Source organism: Pan troglodytes, chromosome 13, assembly GCF_028858775.2.
Source record: "Pan troglodytes isolate AG18354 chromosome 13, NHGRI_mPanTro3-v2.0_pri, whole genome shotgun sequence".
NCBI classification, from domain to species: Eukaryota; Metazoa; Chordata; class Mammalia; order Primates; family Hominidae; genus Pan; species Pan troglodytes.
Genome location: NC_072411.2, coordinates 96,003,268 through 96,017,311, shown reverse-complemented (window position 1 = coordinate 96,017,311; position 14,044 = coordinate 96,003,268). Strand labels below are relative to the sequence as shown.

The 14,044-nt window shown below is 33.0% G+C and overlaps 1 long non-coding RNA gene across 1 annotated transcript in view; it reads left to right on the top strand.

The window, feature by feature from the left end:
- The first annotated feature begins 901 nt into the window (after positions 1-901).
- LOC107973727 (uncharacterized) overlaps positions 902-14,044 on the top strand; it is a 31,673-nt gene continuing 18,530 nt past the window's right edge. Inside the window, exons 1-3 of the long non-coding RNA XR_001716120.4 lie at positions 902-1,327; positions 7,606-7,739; positions 8,774-8,826. This is a non-coding gene — a long non-coding RNA (uncharacterized LOC107973727). The remainder of the gene's footprint in view (positions 1,328-7,605; positions 7,740-8,773; positions 8,827-14,044) is intronic.

Sequence of the window (14,044 nt, the reverse complement as noted above, 5' to 3'; positions counted from 1 at the left end):
CTGAAGCAATCTGGGGCAGAAGATACCTTTGTTGGAAGGTTTTAAATAAATTTACTATATGACCATTCAGGTTATTTATATCATCTTATGTAAATTTTAATAGGTTGTATCTTTCAAAGTACAGCATTTATCTATTTAACCTAAGTTGTCCAACTTTTAGGCATACAGTTGTTCATAATTTTATCTTATTATTCTTTTAATATATGTAGAGTTTTTAGTAATGTCACCTCCTAGCTCTTAACTGGTCTTGGCCACTTTTGCTCTTCCATTTTCATAGTTAGTCTGGTTGAAATTGTATCATTTTTACTGATTTTTTTTCCCCAAAGAGTCAGGTTTTATACACACTTTTGTTTTATATTTTGCTGTATTCTGCTTGGTTTATTATATTATTTCTTCCAATTATTTTCTGTTCCTGTTGTTTTCTACTTCTTTCTCCTTTTTTTAAAACACAGAAGCTGATATTATTGATTTGAGACTATTTTTTAAATTTTTTTGTAGGCATCTCAGACTATAATATCCCCCTAAGTAATGTTTCAATGCCATTTCAAAACTTCTGATATGTAGTATTTCTATTCAGTTCAAAATACTTCAGGTTTTTCCTTTTACTCATGGGTACCTAATTAAAGTTCATTATTTGATTTCCAAATATTTGTGGTTTTTCCAAAGACATCTTTGTTATTGGTTTCTAATGAATTTAGTTGGAGTCAGATAAAATATTTGTAAGAACTGAATCATTCAAATTTATTGAGATTTGTTTTATAACCCAGAATATTTTCTACCTTGATGATTGTTCCACCTGCAATTGATAACAATATATATTCTGTTGTTGTTAGGTGGAATGTTCAATGAATGTCAGCTTGATTAAATTGGTCAATAGTAATCTAATTGCTATGGAAACACCAGAGGTTCCGTCTAGGTCCTGCTGCTCACCACGGAGAAAGCCAGTTACTGAGACAATGAGTATTGCCAAGAAAGAAGGCTTTAATTGGGTGCTGCAGCCAAGGAGATGGGAGATCAGTCTCAAATCAATCTCCCTGACCCACTAAAACTAGGGGTTTTAATCAGCAGGGAAGAAATGTAACAATGTGTAAGAAAACAGGAACCCAGGAGGCCTAAGGAAGCAATCATAATGAATGAGGGGTCTGGCATCTAACTGTCTGGAAGTGGTGATCTGGTGAATTTTAGTTCTTTGCCACTTTTTTTGAGAGGTATGAAGGTTGGTTGTTTTCTGAGAAAAGGACTCAGATAAAACAAATATAAATTTCAAACTTTAAGACCAGAAGGGTCAATTTCTACATTTGCAACAAAAGGTCTATGAGATATTTGGGTAGGTTTCATATTCAACTATGTTCCTGTTGATTTTCTGTCTGTTCTACCAATTATTGAAAGAGGTCTATTTAAATCTTTGGATATAATTATTAATTTCTCTAGTTCTTCTAGCAGTCCCATCATCTTTTCCTTTAAGTTATTTCAAATTCTCTTACTGAAGGCACACATATTTAAGATTTTTATGTCCTTTTGATAAATTAATCCTTTTATCCTTAAAAAATTATCATGTTTATTCCAGGTAATAGTCTTTGTTCTGATATCTATTTATTTACTTGAATAGCTTCTTCCTCTACTGAATTATTTTTGTCCATCTATCAAAATTTGTTAATCATATTTGTGTAGGTCTATTTTAGAGTTGTTCATTCCGTTTCTTAGATTAAGTTTGTCCTTCCATCAATACCACACTATCTTGATTAATGTAGCTACATAGTAAGCCTTAACATAATTTTAAGATAATTCCCCCCACAGTATTTTCTTTGTCAAGATTGTTTTGGCTATTGGAGGGTATATGCATTGCCATAAAAATTATATAAACTTTTTTATGTCTATACAATCCTTGCTTGGCTTTTAATAGAAATTGTATTAAAATCTGAAAAAGATCAGTTTGAAAAAAAGTAACATGTTTCCTCTGTTGAGTCTTCCAATTCTTTTTTTTTTCCAACAGATTTTTTTTAATGGAACTTGAACAAGCTGATTCTAAAATTTACATGTAAATACAAAAGGTCAAAACAACTGAGATGCTCTTGAAGAAAAAACATTTGAACATGATATGTCTCTACATGTGTTTAGGTTTTTGATTCCTTTGATCAGCACTTTGTAATTTTCAGCGAACAGATACTGTACATATTTTGTTGTGTCTACTGAAATGTTTATTTTTTCAAGCAATTGGGGATATTACTGTACTTCTTAATAGCTATAATACAGAAATATATGCATATTTATGTGTTGATCTCATATATTGTATTTTGAAGGCTACCCGACTCACTTTTTGGTTGCAGGAGTACGGTTTTCTCTTTTTGTCTTTTTTGGTTTGTTTTTATTTTTTTTAAAGTTATTTTGTTTATTATACTTTAAGTTCTGAGGTACACGTGCAGAATGTGCAGGTTTGTTACATAGGTATACACATGTCATGGTGGTTTCCTGCACTCATCAACCCCTCACCTACATTAGGTATTTCTCCTAATGCTATCCTCCCCTAGCCCGCCACCCCCTGACAGGCCCCTGTGTGTGATGTTCCCCTCCCCATGTCCATGTGTTCTCCTTGTTCAACTTCCACTTATGAATGAGAATCTGTGGTGTTTGGTTTTCTGTTCTTGTGATAGTTTGCTGAGAATGATGGTTTCCAGCTTCATCCTTGTCCCTGCAAAGTACATGAACTCATTCTTTTTTATGGCTGCATAGTATTCCATGGTGTATATATGCCACATTTTCTTCATCCAGTCTATGATTGTTGGGCATTTGGGTTGGTTCCAAGTCTTTGCTATTGTGAATAGTGCTGCACTAAACATATGTGTGCATGTGTCTTTATAGTAGAATGATTTGTAATCTTTTGGGTATATACCCAATAATGAGATTGCTGGGTCAACTGGTTCTAGTTCTAGATTCTTGAGGAATTGCCACACTGTCTTCCACAATGGTTGAACTAATTTACACTCCCACCAACAGTGTAATACCATTCCTATTTTTCCACATCCTCTCCAGCATCTGTTGTTTCCTGACTTTTTAATCATTGCCATTCTAACTGGCATGAGATGGTATCTCATTGTGATTTTGATTTGCATTTCTCTAATGACCAGTGATGATGAGCATTTTTTCATATGTTTGTTGGCTGCATAAATGTCTTCTTTTGAGAAGTATGTCTTCATATACTTGCCCATTTTTTGATTTTTTTTTCTTGTAAATTTGTTTAAGTTCTTTGTAGATTCTGGATATTAGCCCCTTGTCAGATGGATAGATTCCAAAAATTTTCTCCCATTCTGTAGGTTGCTTGTTCACTCTGATGATAGTTTCTTTTGCTGTGCAGAAGCTCTTTAGTTTAATTAGATCCCATTTGCCAATTTTGGCTTTTGTTTCCATTGCTTTTAGTGTTTTAGACATGAAGTCTTTGCCCATCCCTGTGTCCTGAATGGTATTGCCCAGGTTTTCTTATAGAATTTTTATGGTTTTACATCTTATGTTTAAGTCTTTAATCCGTCTTGAGTTGATTTTTGTATAAGGTGTAATGAAAGAGTCCAGTTTCAGTTTTCTGCATATGGCTAGCCAGTTTTCCCAGCACCATTTATTATATAGGGAATCTTTTCCCGATTGCTTGTGTCAGGTTTGTCAAAGATCAGTTGGTTGTAGATGTGTGGTGTTATTTCTGAGACCTCCGTTCTGTTCCATTAGTCTATATATCTGTTTTGGTACCAGTACCATGCTGTTTTGTTTATGGTAGCCTTGTAGTATAGTTTGAAGTCAGGTAGCGTGATGCCTCCAGCTTTGTTCTTTTGGCTTAGGATTGTCTTGGCTATATGGACTCTTATTTGGTTCCATATAAAGTTTAAAGTAGGTTTTTCCAATTCTGTGAAGAAAGTCAGTGATAGCTCGATGGGGATAGCAATGAATCTATAAATTACTTTGGACAGTATGGCCATTTTCATGATATTAATTTTTCCTATCTATGAGCATGGAATGTTTTTCCATTTGTTTGTGTCCTCTCTTATTTCCTTGAGTAGTGGTTTGTAGTTCTCCTTGAAGAGGTCCTTCACATCCCTTGTAAGTTGGATTCCTAGGTATTTTATTCTCTTTATAGCAATAGTGAATCGGAGTTCACTCGTGATTTGGCTCTCTGTTTGTCTGTTATTGATGTATAGAAATGATTGTGATTTTTGCACATTGATTTTGTATCCTGAGACTTTGCTGAAGCTGCTTATTAGCTTGAGGAGATTTTGGGCTGAGACAATGGCATTTTCTAAATACACAATCATGTCATCTGTAAACAGAGACAGTCTGACTTCCTCTCTTCCTATTTGAATACCCTTTATTTCTTTCTCTTGCCTGATTTCCGTGGCCAGAAATTTCAATACTGTGTTCAATAGGAGTGGTGAGAGAGTGCATCACTGTCTTGTGCTGGTTTTCAAAAGGAATACTTCCAGTTTTTGCCCATTCAGTATGATACTGGCTGTGGGTTTGTCATAAATAGCTCTTATTATTTTGAGATACATTCCATCGACACCTAGTTTATTGAGCGTTTTTAGCATGAAGGGCTGTTGAATTTTGTCGAAGGCCTTTTCAGCATCTATTGAGATAATCATGTGGTTTTTGCCATTGGTTTTGTTTATGTAATGGATTACGTTTATTGATTTGTGTATGTTGAACCAGCCTTGCATCCCAGGTATGAAGCCAACTTGATCGTGGTGGATAAGCTTTTCCAGGCTAGCTAGATATCTCTACCTGAGAGCTTCCCTGGTGTTAATGTTTAGCAGAGTCTATTAATCCTCTGTTTCACCTGGTGTTGCAGAGGGTGTCATGGTGGAATCAGGGGAGGAATCAGCCTATATTGCCGCCTTTTGTTGCTAAGTTGGGGACAGGAAGTGCCATGTCAGGGTTTCTTTCTTCGGGTTTGCAAGGGCATGTAAAAACCTTCTGACACTAATCTTTCTTCAGTCCTACAGTGGCCTGCCTTACTGCCTTTCAGATTTCTCATTTGATTGTTTTTGTGTTATTTTCAGAGTTTATAATTGTACTAAATACTCTATATAGTATTGCCCAAACCACAAATAAGCATATATTTTTAAAGAAATTATGAGGTAGTTGAGTTGATATGAAACTTTCCTCTGTCCATTGATTGGGTTTATTCAACGTTATACAAAAAGTATAATGATATAATCAACAAGGACTTGAAGAGCTTGCTATTAGTAAGTCTAATACAGACACTTTACTTTTCAATTTGAAAAAGATAGAGGATTTTCCACAAAAATACCAGATATACTTTATTATCACATTGCTTTCATCAATTACCTCCTTCTGGTGTTTTTTAATTGTGTAGTAAACATCTAATTTTAAGTGTGAATTGCCTTTCGTTTGGTAACTCAATTAAAATTTTGCTTACATTTTCAATTAGGATGATCACATTTAATGTTAAGAATTGATAGTTAATTTCTTATATTTCTTACTATCCAACCTGGATGAATGAATAATTTTGAAATAGTTGTCCTTTTTGAAATGAAGTCTAAATTGCAAAGACTGTAATGATTTACCATTATTGTAGAGTACAGCAAAATACAACTTGAATAAGCAAAGACAAATAACTATTCTGCTCAATGATGAGAGTGTACTACAGATTTGCTGCTTTTGGTTTAAGTAATAAATATATGCCACAAACTGACTTATAGCAAATGAAAGAGGTTTATAAAATATTTTTAATTAAGACATTTTAACTTTTTTTATTACAAGACCACAACTGAAGGAAAGATGAAGTTTTCTTAAAGGTCGAAACAGTGCAGATATGAAATTGACCTGCTTTGTTTAAGAAAACTATTATTTTTTTAAAGATGCTATTTATGATATAGGACCTCTTATTTATATAATTTTTGCCATGCTGTTCTCAACTAAAATGCAAAGAGGTATGGTTAGAAAATTAGTCAAAGTTCATCAAGAATAGCAAGCCATGTCTGGAAAACTATATGTCATAGACTTCACGAAACTAAAAGGTTTTCACAATATTTCTCTTTGAAGTTCTTCTTACCATAAAGTGTCAAAAAGGTACTCCTGCAAAAGATTCTCACTGAAGGAAATTGTATAGTATTATACTTTTATGTATCCAAGACCAATGTTATTAATTTATTTGTTAATTTATTTTTATGGATTTCATTAAATCAAAATGAATTATTTGTAAATTTCAAATAACGTTTCTCTGGGGGAATGTTTTCTAACAAAATATGTTGTTAATAAAGCGACTGTGTCATTTTATATTCAGGTTTGCCAGTATTTTTCCAGCTAGTTTTTTTCTTCAGTGTAGAAATTTATTAATTTATACAACACCCCTGCCTTAGTAATAATCACAAGTTCACAGCATTTATTTCCTTACAAATGTTTTACATACACCAGTGAACACATAGATTATTTCAAATAATTACAACTGCTTTCAGCTTGGCTACAACACTTCTGTGATTCAGTGTGATTTGATAACATTGTCAGTTATTGGTAATCAACAAAAAAATTGGTTTACATTGGATTGTAAAATTAATATGTGAAAAACAAAACTAAGCAAAATTAAAATGGGATACATAAACATTGAATTGTTAGTGTCTTTAATTATCATTTTTACATATCATAAAATTTCAATGCAAAATTAGAACATTATAAGGTCATGGAAAGGTTTGGAGTAGCCTTACCAAAGTATATGGGATGATATTGTTTTGCTTCTTATCATTTTTATAGGCATATAAGTATTTTCAAAAAACCAAAGATGAAATGTATAACTAAAAAGAGGCAAACATGGCATTATGCTCAGAAGTTGACTGTGAGATAGCCAATCATCTCAAAGCAAAGAATGACACTCCCTGTGCCTGTAAAATAGGAAGTCAGAGTTCCCTTGAAAACTTCATTTTTTCCTATATATTAAAAAAAAAAATCAGGATGGTAAAATACCACTGGCATTAACAAAACAGAACATTCATGATCACATGAACAAGAATATGCATACTCACTTTAACAAGAAAAATCACTTTAATATGGCACGCGATATATATATTTCTATTTTATAAATTAACAATAATGTGTAACAAACCGGTTATGTCAAAACATCATTTTTTAAATCTAATATACTGATATATTCACCAATTATCCTATTTGCCTCAGAAATTGTCTGCATTTGGTACTTACTGTTTAATGGTTTTATTTTTCTAATGATATGAATAGAAATACGAGCCAAAATCCGTGTGTTTGGATTCTAGCTCCGCCACTTACTGCGTGACCTTAGGCATGGTACTTACTAATGAACCTATGTGTAGGGTTTTTTTATGTACAAAAGTGGATAATAATAGTATATAATTCATAAGATTGCTATGGAAATTATGACATATATTAAGAGCTTAATACATATTTTTAATGTTAATTACTGTAATATTTGTGAGCAGTATATAATACATGGAGATCTCAGTCACTGTTTTGGGAAGAATGCCTTACAAGTATTATTTTAAGCATGTAAAGCTTTTTAGGGGCTAATCATAAATGTTGTTATCCAATAAGAAATAAAGTTTGAAAATTTCAACAAAAATTACTGATTATTTTTAGATAATCTCCTCGTATTAGTTCGTTTTCATGCTGCTGATAAAGACATACCCAAGACTGGACAATTTACAAAAGAAAGAGGCTTATCGGACTTACAGTTCCACATGGCTGGGGAGGCCTCACAGTAACGGCAGAAGGTAAGGAGGAGCAAGTCACACCCTGGGTAAGTGGCAGCAGGCAAAGAGAGCTTGTATAGGCAAACTCCCATTTTTAAAGCCATCAGATCTGGTGAGACTTACTCACTGTCATGAGAACAGCATCTGAAAGAACCTCCCCCATGATTCAGTCATCTCCCACCGGGTCCCTCCCACAACATATGGAAATAATGTAAGCTACAAAATGAGAATTGGGTAGGGACCCAGAGTCACACCATGTCACTCCTCAATAATTTCACATCATGTAACTTGAATTGTATCAGCTTATACTTGTTTTTGAGCTCTAATGTGAGTATTTTGGCTAGATCTACATGTACTAAAAAAGAACTGGGGCAGGGTCTACAAAACTATATGAATACACATGGTTCCGATGTCACAAAGATTTCACATTTTTAATTTTTACTTAACAGAACTCGGCACACCATATATTTGCTATAATGTGCCTCAGTTGATTTTCTTAATGTGCTTCCCCTAATAGAATGTACACCCAGTATTTGTAAAATCTAACTATGCTAGGCTTTAAATTTTAACATGTAACGCAGCCTCACATATCACATTTTTAAAAATCTATATCCAGCATCTTCTCATTAGCTTGTATAATCAATATTGCATGACCTCAAATGCATATAATATCCAGTTAGCTACCACTGATTATGCTAAGGTTGGCCATTTCTTAAGTATGATTCCTGTTATGGTTTGGATATGGTTTGTTTGTCCCCACCAAAACTCATGTTGAAATTTGATCCTAATTTGGTGATCTTGCGAGAGGGGGCCTGGTGGGAGGTGTTGGTTCATGGGAGTGGATTACTAATAATTGGTTTGGTGCCGTTCTTACGGTGGTAAGCAAGTTATCACTCTGGCAAGACTGGATTAGTTCTTGAGGGAGTGGATTCGTTCCCTCTTGAGAGTGAGTTATTATAAAGCCAGGAGCTTCTCTTTTCATGAGGTTCGTGTCGGCTTCCCCTTTGAACTTCTCACTATGTTTTGACCTAAAATGTGGCTCTTTCTCTCACCAGATGCTGAACAGATGCCAGTGCAATGCTTTTGGTACTTCTCAGTCTGCAGAACTGTGAGTTAAATAAATCTATTTTCTTTATGAATTACCCAGCCTCAGGTATTCTGCTACAACAATACAAAACAAACTAGCACAATTTATTTACTGATTATTTTTTATAATAACACCATTGCTGGTCAGAGTTATCCTAAGTAATAGTTTAGAAGGTTTTAAAAACAGAGTCCAGAGTTGCTCCTTTGGTAAGATAATCTTTTATAAAAGTATGTGTAGTGATGCTATCAGCCTAATATTCTTTTCACTACAGCATAAAGCAGACAGTATTTAAGCACAAAGTAGTCCAGTTGGCCAAGGTTTAAAATTTTCCCCATGGTTGGAGTTGTATCTCAATGTTCCCCATTCTTGTACCATTTCTCTGAAAACTTTCTTGAGATAAACTATGTATGACAAATGAAAAATAACAAATCCAACCAAAATGCTTTTGAATGGTTCCAATTTTATTTTTAATACAAATGCACAACCGAGCCAATTGTCAAGCTGCAGATTTAACAAACTGCCTGTGCAAAAAGTATAATGACTGTTAGTAAATGTAAATTTAAAGAGGTCACTAGGACAGTCCTCAATCTATCTGTGGTGAAGATACATTTTATTTTTCAATTTCTAATATGTTTAAAAATATTCTGTCAAATGCAATAAAATGACTTACAAAAAATAAAAATGTTAAAGAGATCAAATGCAAATCCAGATTATTAACATGAGAATCCATAGACATAAAACAATATTCAGTAAATATACTCAGAATAAATATAACACAGGAGGAAAGAAACCATTACTAAAAAAGGATAGATTTTTATTGAAGATATGTGAAGATAGTATCATATAGAATCAAATTTATGTCTACAGCTTGTTTTGCACTTATAAAGAAATTAAAGTTATGAGTGAAGTAGTGATTTGCTGTATTTAATGCCTATATATGTAAACATTCAGCTTGTATTTTGCTTCTAAGATATATTTATATAGATTAGACTGATGATTATGAAATTCTCAAGGGGTAATATTTATCTAGATGGTTATTATGTTTTCTTTTATTATATTCATAGTAGAGAAACATATGTCACAGAAAGAAAATAAGTGAAATAACATGAATTGATGAGAAAAAAGCAATTTTAAACATAACTTGACAATGCTTAGGTTAGTAATTTTTGTGTTATCTAAAATGATGCAAATAATTCTTTAAGTTTTTAAAAATTAATCATAAGTTCTTTTTTAAAAGATGATTTTAGTGATGTATCTTGTAAATTTGTAATTAAAATTGATTTTTTAATAGAAATTATTCTGGATCCATGAATTTTTTATGCATAATCTTTTGATAAAAAAAGAGAAATATTATACTCCAAATGTAAAGCAATTGGTAATAATTATATAGAGAACAAGCATCACTCATAACTTTATTTATAATTGTTAAATTATTGAACTTATCATTATGAATTATAGTAACCTTATTCTCTCAAGAGTCACTTCTCTTTTGGCCCTTTGAAAATACATTTTACTTCTGTCTTTTATAAAAATATTAAGATTATTTTCAGACAAAATATAAAATAAAATAATAGTTATGGAAGCCCAATTTACATTATTAAATACATGTGACCAAACTGTTTTTTTTTGTTTTGTTTTGCCTACTGATCTGATTTGCCCATGTCCTCACCCAAATCTCACCTTGAATTGTAGCTCCCAAAATTCCCATGTGTCATGGGAGGGACCCAGTGGTGGATAATTGAATCATGGGGATTGGTCTTTCTCCTGCTGTTCCTGTGATAGTGAATAAGCCTCATGAGATCTGATGGTTTTAGAAAGGGAAATTCCCCTCTACAAGCTCTCTCTTGCTTGCCGCCCTGTAAGATGCTCCTTGCCCTTCCGCCATGATTGTGAGGCCTCCCCAGCCATGTGGAATTTTGAGTCAATAAAACCTCTTTTTTAATAAGTTACCCAGTCTCAGGCATGTCTTTATCAGCAGTGTGAATATGGACTAATATACATACTCAATAAGAGTTCTTCATATAATTAAAACATTTTAAATAACTCTTCTGGACTGAGCTTTATAATAGGCTTTCATATTAACATGGAATAAAGAGATCATCTCAAATGTAACACATTGGGTTTTGTATGAATAACTGTTTTTACTTTGCCATTTGCCACATTATATAGTTCAACTGACATTTTTTCTTACCAAGAAATTCTCAGTGAAGGAAATAATGTGTTGATTTTTATTTTGGTACATCCTTTTTAATTTGAGTAACAATTATGCTTTCCTATCATTGTACTGCACCATTGTAACATAATTGCTACGGTTTAGCTCAAATTTGTCCAAGCAGGCAGCCTGTGGGCCACCTGTGTCCTAGGACAGCTTTGAATGCGGCCCAACACAAATTCATAAATTTTCTTAAAACATATTAAGACATTTTTTGCAATTTTTTAGCTCATTAGCTATGGTTAATGTTAGCGCATTTTAGGTGTGGGCCAAGACATTTATTTTTCTTCCACTGTGGCCCAGGGAAGCCAAAAGATTGGACACCCCTGATTTAGATCTTTGTTCTTTCAAAACCTCATGCTGAAATTAAATCCCCAATGTTGGAGGTAAGACCTAATGGGAGTTGCTTAAGTCATAGTGGTGGATCCCTCATGAATAGATTAATTCTATTTGTGGAATAGCTCCCCTTGCAGAATAAATAACTTCTCATTTTATTAGTTCCCTGGAGACCTGGTTGTTAAAACGAGGATGGCACCTCCCCTCCCACTCCATACTCTCTTTTCCTCTCTCGCCCTGTGATCTCTGCACAGAATGGCTCCCCTTCACCTTCTGCTATGAGTGGAACCCACCTGCGGCCCTCACCAGATGCTCAATCTTAAACTTTCCAGCCATTCGAATTGTGAGCCAAATCAGCCTTTTTTCATCATAAATTAACTGGCCTTAGGCGTTCCTTTATTTTAAACACAAAATGGAATAAGACTATTGATACATAGTCTTTCAAATTCATAAGTATTCTAAACTAGGGAAAAGATAAACCTTTTTTATTATTACTCTTGCTTTACTACAGATTTAAGCAAATATGTCGAGGTATTATTTTGGGTTTGGAAATTATATCTTGTTTTATATGTTAAACACTGCTTACATTTGATAGTTTCATTGCTTAATTAGCCAGTGCAACTCTGCAAATAATGCGTTATGGTTTTAGCACTTTAAACTTGATGGCTACAAAATTAAACTCAATACATAAGGGATCACAATTCTGAGTAAATAATTCCATATTTCTTTGGAATTACTTCCATTACACAGATTTGCTATCACTACCTTATATAGAAAAGTATATACAAAGAAGTTTTTTAGAAACACTCAAATACAACTTCTAGAGAGAACTACAATGTTTGAGATGAAAACACACTAGACAGAGTAATGACCAATTAAACACTGCAGAATAAAAGATTATTAAACTTGAAGATACAGTAAAACAAAAATCTCAAAAATAAGCATAATGAGAAAAAAGGATTTTTAAAAATGAAAATAGCATCAGTGAGCTGTGCTATATCTTCAAGTAGCCTAATACTGCAAGTGGTGATTGCAGTCCTTGTAAGTGGAGTTGGCGGAGGGATTGTAGAAAAAATGTTTGAAGCCACAATAGTTGAATGCATTCCAAGTTTGACAATAGCTGTAAACTTAAAGACCTAAGAAGTTCAATAAACCCCAACACAAGAAACATGATAAAAATACAAAGCACATCATCATTGAATTGTTTAAAAACAGAGATAGAGATAAAATTAAAAGCAGCCATACATTTTCTGTATAGACCAGATGGGATAGACTTGTCTCCTTAGGTTCCTCCCTACTACATTCAACTATAAGCCTTGAAAATAATGCAAGAGATAACCAGAGAAATTCTGAAAGGCGATAAGAGGAAGGTGAAGATTAGAGGGGCCAGGAACAACATTTTGGCAAGTTTTTTTTTTTTTTAAATCACACAATTACATTCTGTATAAAGTTGAGAATATTTGATAATTTTTTAGTGTTCATTAAAACAAACAGCATCGTCATTACAAATAATTCTAATAGCAAAAAAAAAAAAAGAGAAAAAAGATAAAGGAGAAAAAGCATGGCGAGAGCCTTGGGAAATCAATGATCTTTAATCTTTGCATGTTAGATGTAACATATATAAAGGACTTAAATGTTAGAAGAATTACTATCAACTGTTCATGCCAGCCTTTGTTTCACTTTATGTGGGGCTAGTCTCACTGATTTTCATTGTATGAATCAGTTCTTCACATACCAGCAGCAGATAAGACAGAGAGCACAATCACCTTATTCTCTGTGTAGATGGAAACCATACCACAGTGGAATAAGCTTATTGTTTGGTTAGCATATGTTTGTGTGCCATGTTTACATAAGAAAAGATGCACTTAGATGAGGAAAACAAATATAAATGCATTTTTTGTTGAAAATCATTTTTGGTATGTGATAGATTGCTAACGAGTGTCAATCTACACATGATTATATGACAGATATAAATCCGCAGTAAAAAACATGTCACTTGATTTGACTTAGTGCTAAAAAAAAAAAAAATGTAGAAATTGTGACCACTACTAGAATAGTTTCCAGAAATGGAGAGTGAGTTCTGGCCTACCTTTATATACAGAAGTCTTCTGTCTTCTAAGGGAAAGATAATAAAATGAAAATGGTAGTACAAAGCATGTCTAAGATTACAAGTAGTCTTGTCAAAAACCTCCTGATGACACCATGGTGAGGCTTAATATATTTTTATGTTTCTTTTTTTTCAAATACAATGCCTAGCACCACGACCGATGTTCTTGAGAATTTTAATTAATGACTAGGAAAACATATAAATGAAAGTATTGGTAAAGAAGTTAACTAAAAATATATAGTGCTGAATCCAATTACAAAATTTAAATTGTGAACTCATAATTTACAAATAAATTCATAAGTGAATTTATTTTATTGAGATTCTACCTGCTATTTATATATAGGAAATCTTTATATATATTCATGTGTATACACACACACACACATACATGTTTTCAGTTTCATACAAATATACATATATATAGCAAATATTATTCTCCCAGCTGACTTGATCTAGTTACATTTATCAAAAGTGCATAATTCCTCCACTACTCTACAGTTTCTTCTTTGGTATAAATAATGTGTTACTTTCTGTACTTTTATGTACAATTTTCTATCTCTTCACAAATACTTTTAGTAACTAAG